This window comes from Coregonus clupeaformis, chromosome 29 (assembly GCF_020615455.1).
Source record: "Coregonus clupeaformis isolate EN_2021a chromosome 29, ASM2061545v1, whole genome shotgun sequence".
Classification (NCBI taxonomy): domain Eukaryota; kingdom Metazoa; phylum Chordata; class Actinopteri; order Salmoniformes; family Salmonidae; genus Coregonus; species Coregonus clupeaformis.
The window spans coordinates 20,048,221-20,062,397 of record NC_059220.1 but is presented as its reverse complement, the minus strand read 5'-3'; positions in this window follow the sequence as shown (position 1 = coordinate 20,062,397).

The window sequence follows — 14,177 nt, the reverse complement described above, 5'->3', positions numbered from 1 at the left end:
TAGGCTTGGTGCGAGGGGCAGGAACAGGCCGGACCGTACTGGGAACACACACCACTGGCCTTACACGGGGATCAGGAACGGGCCGGACCGGACTGGCAACACACTTCAGTACCTCTCGCCGTGCCTCAAAATTTTCCTTCCCTCTACACACCAATGGCTCCCGTAACCCGGTGGCCTTCTCTCCTCGTCCACCAACTCGCCCCTTATCTGCCTCCAGTGGCCCCGTCGTCCCTGCCATGTGCCCCCCCCTAAAAATGTATTGGGGGTGCCCCTCGCCTGTCCGACGACTGCCCGGTTGGCGCCGCTTCTCCTCTCCTGCCTGGGCACGCTGCTTGGTCCTGTATTGGTGGGATCTTCTGTCACGATCGTCGGATATAGAGGACCAAGGCGCAGCGTGGAAGGTGAACATACTTATTTATTAAATGATACACGAACAAAACAACAAATCGATACGTGACGTCCACAGGTGCAAAACACAAACCAACACGGAACAAGATCCCACAAACACTGTGGGAAAACCACCTGACTAAATATGGTTCCCAATCAGAGACAACCAGCAACAGCTGATACTCGTTGCCTCTGATTGATAACCACTCTGGCCAACATAGACATACAAAAACTAGACTAGACACAACGAGCACAAAACATCAACTCTACACACCCTGGCTCAACTTAAAAGAGTCCCTAGAGCCAGGGCGTGACAGTATGTTGATAAAGGAGGTATTATACACTGCTAAATTTATAGTAATTTGGACTAGGAATGCATTAAGATACTGATCTGTTGTAATTCTCGTTATGAGGAAGTTAATGCTAGAATTATGATAATATAAATATACATTCTGCCAGTGTCAATGTGTGCCAAGGTGAGAGTTTTAACTTTGAATGAAGGAACCAAGGTGACTAACTAAGAATTGTCATTCTGAAGTTGTTTTGAGTAATTAATTTGATTATGATTATGAATTATAAGTGGACTGATTGATCTGAATAAGTTATTCATATTAATGCCTAATGATGTTGACATTGCAATTAATGGATTAGATATTGATATTGATTATTTTGATTGTTATAATACTTGTGAAAAAGGTTATGTAAGCTAAAGATGTTGACACCATTCTTAACATGTCCTAGATATTAATGTTAAGACAAAGTTGCATATTTTGATGTGTTAGGTTACTAACACATATATGGGAAATGCTATAACTAAACAAAAGTGGGGAGCAATGTTTACAAAGAAATACATCCAGTTCAGGGAGCTCCAGGACAGTATGTTAATAAATATGGGAAACCTTGTAATGTTAAAGGAGGACCAATGGACTGTCCATTCGGGAATCCTGAATGTCTGTATGGTGTTGTTCCTGGGGGTGGATGGGCCTGCCATGGTTACAAAGCTCAACAGAAAAACTTGGAGGTTAATTTAGAGGAAAACCTTTTAGACTTGTATCCAATACCTGACTGGGCTCTGGGTCCTCATCAGGATGGGTCTAACCATGAGGAAGATATATTGGTTTAAAATATACATGTAAAGGTAACCACATGTGGCAAGGCTAAGAATAAGTAAATGCACAGGCTTACATTCATTTTAAAGTTAATCTTTGTACTGTTGGGACTTTGTTGGAAGTCTCAAAGGGGGGAATATATAGAAATATTTTATGTATCATTAAGGCAAAAAGTTGGGAAATGTCAAAGGTAAAATATAGTAAACATGATTGATATTTTATAATCCAGATGCATGCCTAAATAAGGAATATAATCAATGCAGTATGTAACCATGCTTTAATTAATGTATGTATATTATTTTTTAAGAAAGTGTCTGAGCCACGCCACCAATATAATGAGATAAGGGAAAGAGGCCTCATATGGAAAAGCGCCCATGGCCTTTTGGAGTAAACCACATGTGACATCTGGACATTGAAAGATAAGGGTAGAGTGGCCATGAAAGAAGTTAATCATTTACCCTAAGGGGAGTAACTGTATATGCTATGTAAGGATGATTGTGCACTTGTATTTGTATAAAAGGAGATCTTTGAGCCAAGGAGAGGCAGTTGTTCCATGGAGCAAGCTCGGCTTTGTTACGCAATAATAAAGTCTAATTTTTGGATTCACAAGCTCCAGTCTCTTGAGAGATATTTTTGAGTTGACTACTTTTGAGTCAAATATTTATACGACAAGGCTGCCGCATGTACTTAGATTATATCATCATAATCAAGTACTGGGAGAAGCGTTGCTCAAACATTCTTCTTTCTACTTTCCAAAGTGAGGCAGGATTTATTTCTATAAAAGAAACCAATCTTAATTCTCTGCTTTTTTTGTCAGTTTTTCAATGTGTGTTTTAAAAGAGGGCTTATCGTCAATCCAAATACCCAAGTACTTATAATGGGGAACTTGTTCAATTTGGTCTCCCTTTAATGCGTAAATACGCAGGTCCTCAAGGTCAATATTACAAGACCTAGAGAACAACATAAACATGGTTTCATTAGCATTTAGCACTAGTTTAAGATCAGTAAGCGATTTTTGAATTGAGTGAAAAATATGCTGACGTTCATGAATGTCCTGCTGTATTGAGGGGGCACAGGAGTAAATAACTGTATCATCGTCATAGAGATGAATGTTACAAGTTTTAACAGATAGACCAATATTATTTATGTAAATAGTGAAGAGAACAGGGCCCAAAATCTTCCCCTGCAGCAAACCTTTCGTAATATTGAAGAAACTAGATTTGATACCATCAGTAAGCACACATTGTGTCCTGTCCGTTAAATAGTTCTTGAACCAATTGCAAGATGCCTGATCTAGGCCTATTTCAGGCAACCTTTGAACAAGTAAGAAAGGGAGGTGACCAAGAACCCGATGGTCACTCTGACAGAGCTCTAGAGTTCCTCTGTGGAGATGGGAGAACCTTCCAGAAGGACAACCATCTCTGCAGCACTCCACCAATCAGGCCTTTATGGTAGAGTGGCCAGACGGAAGCCACTCCTCAGTAAAAGGCACATGACAGCCCACTTGGAGTTTGCCAAAAGGCAACAAGATTCTCTGATCTGATGAAACCAGGATTGAACTCTGGCCTGAATGCCAAGCGTCATGTCTGGAGGAAACCTGGCACCATGCCTACGGTGAAGCATGGTGGTGGCAGCATCATGCTGTGGGGATGTTTTTCAGCGGCAGGGACTGGGAGACAAGTCAGGATAGAGGCAAAGATGAACGGAGCAAAGTACAGAGAGATACTTAATGAAAACCTGCTCCAGAGCGCTCAGGACCTCAGACAACCTACAGAGTTTGAGATGATGTGCAGAGAAGAATGGGAGAAACTCCCCAAATACAGGTGTGCCAAACTTGTCATACACAAGAAGACTCGAGGCTGAAATCACTGCCAAAGGTGCTTCAACAAAGTACTGAGTAAAGTGTCTGAATACGTATGTAAATGTGTTATTTCTTATAAATTAGCAAACATTTCTAAAAACCTGTTTTTGTTTTGTCATTATGGGGTATTGTGTGTAGATTGATGAGGGGGAAAAAAACAATTTAATCAATTGTAGAATAAGGCTGTAACCTAACAAGATGTGGAAAAAGTCAGGGGGTCTGAATACCTTCCGAAGGCACTGTATATATATATTTAAATTTATATATAAACTCAATACATTAAGTAATGACTTCAACAATTGATTACCTGCTGTATTCAAAGAAAACCAACATACAGCACTAGACTAAACTTCACTTGCGTCATACTTGTGGTATTGCGAGATAAACATGGTAATGCTTTCACTGATTGCACATAAAGGATGATAGTTCCTACATGATAGAGTGCTTGCTGTGTTATCCAACTGATCTTGTGTCCTTTCTGTCATCCTGTGAACCCCGTTAATTGCTGTTCGCAGCTATATTTACTTATTGATTCTTGAAGAATGTAACTTCTAAATGACCTTTTTTAGCAACTGTCTTACTCTACCATTGTAAGGATGTATTACTCCGGTGTTTACAAATAACATTGAATGCTGAAGTTTAGCTTTAAAAGAAGATGAGATCATCTGCACAGCACGGCTGCAATAAAATCAACCTGGAACGTGCCATTTGGTTATTCAAGTTTGTTATGATTGTCACACCCTGATCTGTTTCACATGTCTTTGTGCTTGTCTCCAGGTGTCGCCCATCTTCCCCATTATCCCCTGTGTATTTATACCTGTGTTCTCTGTTTGTTTGTTGCCAGTTCGTCTTGTCTCGTCAAGCCTACCAGCGTTTTTCCCGTACTCATGTTTTGCTCTAGACCCTATTTTCCTGTTTTTCCCGGTTTTGACCATTCTGCCTGTCCTGACCCTGAGCCTGTCTGCCGTTCTGTACCTTGTGACACTGTTCTGGATTACTGACCTCTGCCTGCCCTTGACCTGTCGTTTGCCTGCCCCCTGTTTTTGTAAATAAACTTCTGCTATTTCGAACTGTCTGTATCTGGGTCTTATCCTGAATCGTGATAGTACGAACTGGCCATGACTCACCCAGCAGACTCGAACCAGCTCCGCAACGCCGTCTCCTCCCAGGGAGCCATCATTGGAAGACACGAGGAGTTACTTCAAGGTCTTATGGAAGGATTCCAGACTTTGGCAGAATGCCAGGACCGTGCCTTCAACACATTGCTGGAGCAATTCCGCGGATTGTCTGTGAGGCAGCCTGCCACTACAGTAACCCCCCAGACTGTCAATTACCTCACTAACAGCAGCGTTGCTCCCCAATCTACCCCGACTTCCCAAGAACCCCGCTTACCTCCTCCGGAGCGCTACGCTGGAGATCCCAGATCCTGCCGGGCATTTCTCTCCTAGTGTTCTCTCATCTTTGAGCTGCAGCTCTCCTTATTTCCCTCGGATCGTTCGAGGATAGCGTACGTTATAACGCTAATGTCCGGGAGGGCTCTTGCCTCAGACTGGAGGAGTTTGTGGCAGAGGTACATAAAGTGTTCGATTCTCCGTTATCCGGGAGAGAGGTGGCTCAGAAGCTGCTCCAACTACGTCAGGATTCCCGTAGTGTGGCAGACTATGCGGTAGATTTTTCGCACGTTGGTGGCTGAGAGTGCCTGGAACCTGGAAGTCCTGTTCGACGCGTTCCTTCATGGATTATCGGAGGTTACTGAAGACGAGCTCGCAGCCCGGGAGCTGTTCCTGGACCTCGACTCCCTCATAGCCTTGACCATCCGGATCGATGGGCGGCTACGGAAACGTAAGAGGGAGAGGGAGTCTATTCCCTGTTGCCGACACTCGTCCACGATTTCCACCTCGCCTCCAATTTCTACCGCCGGTTCATCCAGAGCTACAGCACCAGGGATTCCCCCTGTCAGTGCTCACCTCTCCCAATGTCCCGTTTACGTGGTCTCCAGCTGCAGACCAGGCATTCTTGGACCTCAAGCACCAATTCACTACCGCCCCTATCCTAATCCATCCGGATCCGTCCTGGCAGTTCGTGGTGGAGGTCGACGCCTCGGACGTCAGAGTGGGGCTGTCCTGTCCCAGCGTTCGGCCCAACACCAAAAGCTGCATCCCTGCGCTTTCTTCTCCCATCGTCTCAACCCCACGGAAAGGAATTACGGCGTGGGTAACCGGGAACCACTTGCGGTGAAGATGGCGTTAGAGGAGTGGAGGCACTGGTTAGAGGGGGCGGAACACCCATTCATAGTATGGACAGATCACAAGAACCTGGAATATCTCCACACCACTAAGTGCCTCAACTCCAGGCAAGCTCCATGAGCCCTGCTATTCATCCGATTCAACTTCACCATCTCCTACCGCCCGGAGTCCAAGAATTTGAAGCAGGATGCGCTGTCACGCCTCTATACCCCCACTGCTACACCATCGGACCCCGAGACCATCCTCCCTACCTCTTGTCTCGTGGCTGCACTCATCTGGGGTATAGAGAACAGGGCCCGTGAGGCGCAGCATTCCCAGCCGGACCCCGGGGGGGCCTGGCTAACCTGATGTTTGTCCCGTTCCTCGGTTCTGGAATGGGCTCATTCCTCTCGACTGGCTTGCCATCCTGGCTCCCGTCGGACCCTGGCCTTTGTACGACAACGTTTTTGGTGGCCCACCTTGGTTCCTGACGTCTCCGCGTTCATCGCCGCCTGCACCGTGTGCCCAGAATAAGACTCCTCTGAAGGCTCCGGCTGGTCCCCTTCAACCACTTCCTTTCCCTCACCGTCCCTGGTCACATATACTCCTGGACTTGGTCACTGGTCTCCCCCCGTCCAATGGCAACACAGTTATCCTTACCGTGGTGGACCGGTTTTCCAAAGCCGCCCATTTAATTCCTCCCCCAAGCTACCCTCAGCCAAGGAGACGGCCCAGCTCATGGTGCAGCACGTCTTCCGGATCCATGGACTTCCGGTGGACATGGTCTCTGACCGGGGTCGTCAGTTCTCATCCCAGTTCTGGAAGGCTCATTGGGTCATCGGCCAGCCTGTCCTCCGGGTTCCACCCCCAGTCTAACAGCCAGTCGGAGCGAGCCAATCTGGACCTGGAGACGACTCTTCGCTGCCTCCGCCAATCCCACCACCTGGCACCAGCAGCTCATGTGGGTAGAGTACGCCCGCAACACCCTCCCTTGCTCAGTCACTGGTCTCTCGCCTTTTGAGTGCTCCCTAGGATATCAGCCCCCTCTCTTCCCGGAGCAAAAGGAAGAGGTCAGCATACCCTCGGCCCAGATGTTCATCCACCGCTGTCACCCTACCTGGAAGAGAGCCCGGTCGGCTCTTCTCAAGACCACCTCCAGGTATCAATGACAGGCGAACCGCCACCGGACCGCGGCTCCCCGTTATCGTCTTGGGCAGAGGGTATGGCTGTCCACTCGGGATCTGCCTCTCTGGGTAGAGTCCCGCAAACTTTCCCCCCATTTTATCAGTCCTTTCCCCATCTCTAAGATTCTTAGCCCCTCTGCTGTTCATCTTCTGTTGCCCCGTACCCTCCGTATACATCCCACTTTTCATGTGTCCACGATTAAACCTATGTCTCACAGCCCTTTGTCTCCTGTTTTTCTACCTGCCCCTTGACCTGTCGTTTGCCTGCCCCCTGTTTTTGTAAATAAACTTTTGCTATTTCAAACTGTCTGCATCTGGGTCTTATCCTGAGTCGTGATAATGATGAGATCACAGATTTTTAAAGCTGTTTTTAAAGCAGTTTTTACCGTTTTTAAAACAATGTATTTATCTTTGACGATAAGGAAAGTGATAAAATGTAATCCGATGAAGATAGCAACAACGAAGGAGACGGTGTATCGAGGAAGATTGGTGTCAAGTACAAACAGAATGAGCTGTACTCCAGACCGAGTGCAAGGAGGTGATATGGAAGAGAATGAAGATGAATTACCTGAGGTGGCAGGTGTGTTGATGGCCTCGAAGCCTGAGCCTCGCACTGATGGTCATGATAGAGATTAATCTGGTCCAGTAGGAGTGAGATTTTTGGAGAAAGTGGACCCCTGCCTTTTGGCTGACCCATATGGGGTTTCAGGTTGGGTGAAAAGGGAGAAGGGTACTATTAAATCGGTGAAGGTAACCCGAAGTGGACTTGTGATGATTTCTGGTGTTAATTCCGCCCAGAGGGAGCGGGCGCTCCACGCCACTGAAATGGGTACCAGACCTGTTACTTGCTTTGCTCTCAGGAACAGGGCACCATTGAAATGAGTAATTACTGGGGTAGCAGTAAGGGTGGAGGTGGATCAACTGAAGTTGAATATTCCCAGTGTCTGTGACGCCCGCCGCAGATCTGGTGGCTAGAGTGGTGAAACAGAACAGTTACTGTCAGTCCTGTTGTGTTTTGATGCTCAGTTGTTGCCCGGCAAAGTAATGTTACGATATATCAGTTATCCCGTAAGAGCTTTTGTGCCGAATCCACTACAGTGTTTCAAATCAAATCAAATCAAATGTATTGGTCACATACACATATTTAGCAGATGTTATTGCGGGTGTAGCGAAATGCTTGTGTTCCTAGCTCCAACAGTGCAGTAATATCTAACAATTCACAACAATACACAAATCTAAAAGTAAAAGAATGGAATTAAGAAATATATAAATGTCACGATCGTCAAGCATAGAGGTGGACCAAGGCGCAGCGTGTGCAAAATACATCTCTTTATTATGGAAGAGAGAAAAACACGAAACCGAACACTATCCAAAACTTACAAAACAACAAACGACCGTGAAGCTAAATAACGTAAGTGCACAGACAAGCAACAAACGTTCAACTTAGACAATTACCCACAAACACATGATGCCCATGGCTGCCTTAAATATGGCTCCCAATTAGAGACAATAAACCACAGCTGTCTCCAATTGAGAACCAATCCAGGCAGCCATCAACATACAAACACCTAGACAAGATATTACCCCATTAAACCTACAAACCCCTAGACAAACCAAAACACATACTTCACCATGTCACACCCTGACCTAACTAAATTATAAAAGAAAACAAAGATAACTAAGGCCAGGGTGTGACATAACCTTCTACAAGGTGCGAACTCAGGCGCACCAGCATAAAGTCTAGGGGAGGGTCTGGGTGGCGTCTGTCCACGGTGGCGGCTCTGGCACTGGTCGTGGTCCCCACCCCACCATAGTCACTACCCGCTCGTAGCCTCCTCCAAATGACCACCCTCCAACTTAACCCCACTGGATTAAGGGCAGCACCGGACTAAGAGGCAGCACCGGACTAAGGGGCAGCACCGGACTAAGGGGCAGCACCAGGATAAGGGGCAGCACCAGGATAAGGAGCAGCACCAGGATAAGGGGCAGCACCAGGATAAGGGGCAACACCGGACTAAGGGGCAGCACCGGACTAAGGGGCAGCACCGGACTGCATGGCGGATCCTGGCTGGCTGGCTCTGGCGGATCCTGGCTGGCTGGCGGATCCTGGCTGGCTGGCGGATCCTGGCTGGACGGCTCTGGCGGATCCTGGCTGGACGGCTCATGGCTGGCTGACGGATCTGGCTGCTCATGGCTGGCTGACGGATCTGGCTGCTCATGGCTGGCTGACGGATCTGGCTGCTCATGGCTGGCTGAAGGCTCTGGCTGATCCTGTCTGGCGGAAGGCTCTGGCTGATCCTGTCTGGCGGAAGGCTCTGGCTGATCCTGTCTGGCGGAAGGCTCTGGCTGATCCTGTCTGGCGGAAGGCTCTAGCTGCTCATGGCTGGCGGAAGGCTCTGGCTGATCCTGTCTGGCGGAAGGCTCTGGCTGATCCTGTCTGGCGGAAGGCTCTGGCTGATCCTGTCTGGCGGAAGGCTCTGGCTGATCCTGTCTGGCGGAAGGCTCTGGCTGCTCCTGTCTGGCGGAAGGCTTCGGCTGCTCCTGTCTGGCGGAAGGCTCTAGCGGCTCCTGTCTGGCGGAAGGCTTTAGCGTCGGTCTGGCAGACGGCTCTGAAGGCTCATGGCAGACGGGCGGCTTAGCAGGCTCAGTACAGACGGGCAGTTCATGCAGCGCTTGGCAGACGGACAGTTCAGACGGCGTTGGGCAGACGGGCAGTTCAGGCGCCGTTGGGCAGACGGCAGACTCTGGCGGCCGAGGGACGCACTATAGGCCTGGTGCGTGGTGCCGGAACTGGAGGTACCGGGCTGAGGACACGCATCTCAGGGCTAGTGCGGGGAGAAGGAACAGGGCATGCTGGACCCTGGGGACGCACATAAGGCCTAGTGCGTGGTGCCGGAACTGGTGGTCCCGGGCTGAGGACACGCATCTCAGGGCTAGTGCGGGGAGCAGCAACAGGCCGGACCGGGCTGGCGGCGCGCACCGTAGGTTTGGTGCGAGTGGCAGGAACAGGCCGGGTCGGGCTGGCGACAGCGCACCGTAGACTTGGTGCGGGGTGGCAGGAACAGGCCGGACCGGGCTGGCGACGCGCACCGTAGGTTTGGTGCGAGTGGCAGGAACAGGCCGGGTCGGGCTGGCGACGTACACCGTAGGCTTAGTACGTGGAGCAGGAACCGGCCGGGCTGGACTGGCGACGCACACCGTGGGTCTGGCGCGTGGAGCAGGAACAGGTCGGGCTGGGCTGGCCACGTACACCGTAGGCTTAGTACGTGGAGCAGGAACCGGCCGGGCTGGACTGGCGACGCACACCGTGGGCTTGATGCGTGGGTAGGAACAGGCCGGTCCGTACTGGGAACACACACCACTGGCCTTAACCGGGGATCAGGAACGGGCCGGACCGGACTGGTAACACACCTCAGTCTCTTACGCCGTGCCTCAACTGCTTCCCTCCCTCTACTCGCCAATGGCTCCCGTAAACCGGTAGCCTTCTCTCCACGTCTCCCTGGCAGCCTCCTGCTGCCCAGCCGCCTAAGCCATGTGCCCCCCAAAAAACTTTTTGGGGTTGCCTCTCGTCCTTCCGACGATGGCCCTGCTGACGCCGTTGCTCCTCTCTCAGTCGCCTCTCCACTGTTTCACACCATGGCCGTCGATCCATTCCATCCAGGATTTCCTCCCAAGTCCAAGACCCTTTACCTTCCAAAATCTCCTCCCATGTCCAGACCCTTGGCTCCTGGACACGCCGCTAGTCCTTTGATGGTGGGTAATTCTGTCACGATCGTCAAGCATAGAGGTGGACCAAGGCGCAGCGTGTGCAAAATACATCTCTTTATTATGGAAGAGAGAAAAACACGAAACCGAACACTATCCAAAACTTACAAAACAACAAACGACCGTGAAGCTAAATAACGTAAGTGCACAGACAAGCAACAAACGTTCAACTTAGACAATTACCCACAAACACATGATGCCCATGGCTGCCTTAAATATGGCTCCCAATTAGAGACAATAAACCACAGCTGTCTCCAATTGAGAACCAATCCAGGCAGCCATCAACATACAAACACCTAGACAAGATATTACCCCATTAAACCTACAAACCCCTAGACAAACCAAAACACATACTTCACCATGTCACACCCTGACCTAACTAAATTATAAAAGAAAACAAAGATAACTAAGGCCAGGGTGTGACATATAAATATTAGGACGAGCAATGTCGGAGTGGCATTGACTAAATACAGTAGAATAGAATACAGTATATACATATGAGATGAGTAACGCAGTATGTAAACATTGTTAAAGTGACTAGTGTTCCATTATTAAAGTGGCCAACTCCATGAGAACCCAAAATATAAGCTTGTTCTTCTCCAATTTTTGAAAAACATTGTAAATGTAAACAAACAATATATAGCCTCATAACATGGTTAAAACAATAATTTTGATATCATGGATGGTCAGTCCTTGCATCCATATAGCTATAATCTGAGAGTGGTTACATTTCTCCAGGCCCATCCCTCAGCTTTTTACCAAAACAGAGGCGGGGCAACCGTTTTGTTATTGTTTATTTATTGTTATTGTCTGTGGATTTGCCCTTCATCAAAGTGTCACCAACAAAAAGGTAACACATGTAAATAGCACTTTTCAGTAGTGCTCAAAACATTCCATTCCATGAGCGCAGCATTTATTTTTCAAATCAATCAGCCCAATCAGTCCTCCATTACAACAAAATCATAAGCAACAGAGTAGGGCTGGCTAATAAGTCCTTAGGTTTGGGGTTTTGCTCAGGTAAAACAATTTGGCTAATCTATACTTCCATATTTACAAGTCCTATTCTTGATGATCAAGGGGTATAACGTTTATTGGAATGACTGGAATTCTGATAGACTTTGTTTTTTAATGTAAAGATATCATTTAATCGTATTATATGTAATAGAAAGTGATGGGTTAGAAGAAGCCTACATTACCAACCCATAAATTAAAATGTAACATCCAAATATGGCCAGCTATGTAAACTTTAACATTGATTTATCCTGCAATAGATGTCGTTCAATTGGTAACATACATTTTTGTCTTCTTCTAATGCCTCTTAAGGGGAAAGTAATCTAAAAGTAACAGAATCTAATCAGATTACGTTACTGTGTACAGATTACGTTACCAAAAGTTACGTAACTGATGACAATTTTGGACAGGTAACTAGTAACTGTAACGGATTACATTTATAAAGTAACCTACCCAACCCTGCCGGCACTGACCTCGCCGTCTGGATGATAGCGGGGTGAACAGGCCGTGGCTCGGGTGGTTGATGTCCTTGATTATCTTTTTGGCCTTCCTGTGACATCGGGTGCTGTAGGTGTCCTGGAGGGCAGGCAGTGTGCCCCCGGTGATGCGTTGGGTAGACTGTACCACCCTCTGGAGAGTCCGTATCAGGCGGTGATACAGCCCGACAGGATGCTCTCAATTGTGCATCTGTAAAAGTTTCTGAGGGTCTTAGGGGCCAAGCCAAATTTCTTCAGCCTCCTGAGGTTGAAGAGGTGCTGTTACACCTTCTTCACCACACTGTCTGTGTGGGTGGACCACAGATGCCAAGCTTATGGTCATGTTGCAGCAGTGTGTAGGAGGGAATTCTTAGATGTGAGAAGTGTGCAGGAGGGCATGTGACAAAGGAATGTGTAGTATCGGTGAAAGAAGCGGTATGTGTTGCTGGGGATCAGAAGTGTCTGGTGCGAGAGAGGCAGGTTGAGGTTACCAGAGTCAGAGTTGTACAGGTGTCGTATGCTGAGGCAGTGAAGAAAGTAGAGGAAGATGGGTCAAGGGTGAGGGATCCTAAGAGTCTTCCGGTGAGTAGTAGACTTTTGCCAGCACAGTGATAGGCCTACGAATGAAATGTGCTTCAGTAAGGTTGGCTTTGTAGCGTTCATTGTCATGGTTATCAACTGTACCACAGGAATGGAACGTAAGTCACAGAAAATAGGAGTAAGTCACAGGAAATAGGAGTTGTGGTGGCAGCTGTATAGAAGTACTTGGGATTATGAGATTTACATTGACATTTTAGTCATTTAGCAGACGCTCTTATCCAGAGCGATTTAGTTAGACTGCAGAAGAGTTACAGGTTGTGTTGAATGGTAGTGTCCCTTCCTCCCAGGTTGTGGGTGTAGGATCAGATAGGGTCAAAATAGTGAGATGGGGGTTATGTTTTTAATGAGTGTAGGGTTAGGTGGCAGGGTAACTTTTTTCTTTTACCTTTTGCCATTATTGTATAACTCCAGGTCGAGCCGCTGAGAGCGGCAGTGGGTGTGACAGTTGAGGGTACGACAGATTCGAAAAGATGGCGGAGGTGGACGATGAAGGGAATTGTGTATCTAATGGCGGTAGAATCAAGTAGGATTGGAGTATTGTTCAAAATAATGGAAAAAGGAGCAAAGTAGGGTAGAGTGCGGAGAACGTCCCTTTATATCTTGTAGGAGTAAGGTTTGTTAATGAGGAGCAGCTTATCGAAGTACCAATCTTGAAGAATCCATTTGAGCTATCCAAACTGGTGGAGAAAGTGATGGGTAAAGTGAAGGATGTGAGGATCACGAGAGGCGGGTTTGTTTAGATTTTTTGTACTTCTGCGGATCAGAAGGAACGTGTGTTGCGGCTCTCCCAATTTGAAAAGTTTGACGTGTCGTGTGTGTCTCTTTGGAACAGAGCACCCCTCAAGGGGGTAATATCTGGCGTCTCGTGGGAAGTCGATGTTAAAGAGATGAAAAATATTCCTTGAGTGATTGATGCACGTCGGATGAATCAAGTGGTTTACCTGTTCTTTTGTTATTTGATATGGAGTCTCTCCCTATTCAAGTACAGTTGGGGGTATATAAACTACAAAGTCAGAGCATTTATCCCAAGACCAATGCAGTGTGATCACTGTAAAGCTTTTGGTCATGTGTCAAGGGTTTGCAGAAGGGAGAAACCGAGATGTCCAAGTTGTGGAAAATATAATTTAATGTGCTATAAAAGTGATGAAAAAGTGAAATGTTGCAATTGTGGTGGGAACCATGAAGCCACGTCTTTTGAATGCCCGACAAGGGTGAAAGAAAATTAGCTGGCCAAAGTTAGGGTTGTACAGAGCATTTCATATGTAGCAGCGGTTAAAAGGGCTGAGGGTTTGAATGGTGCTCCTGAAGAGTCCATGGTGGTGGATAGGCCTTCAATGCAAGCTGCAGGGGTTTCCTTTCACCAAGATGATCCTGACATTTTAATGGTTAAAAAGGTGGACTTTGTGGCCTTTATCACAATGGTGATTAATGGCACTGCCAAGGTGGAGAAAATATCTAGGAAGATAGAAATCATTGTGGTTGCGGCGGAACGGTTCCTGGGGATGAAAGATTTCTCGGCAAAAGAGTTACATGGAATATTGTCAAAAGCCGTACCACCA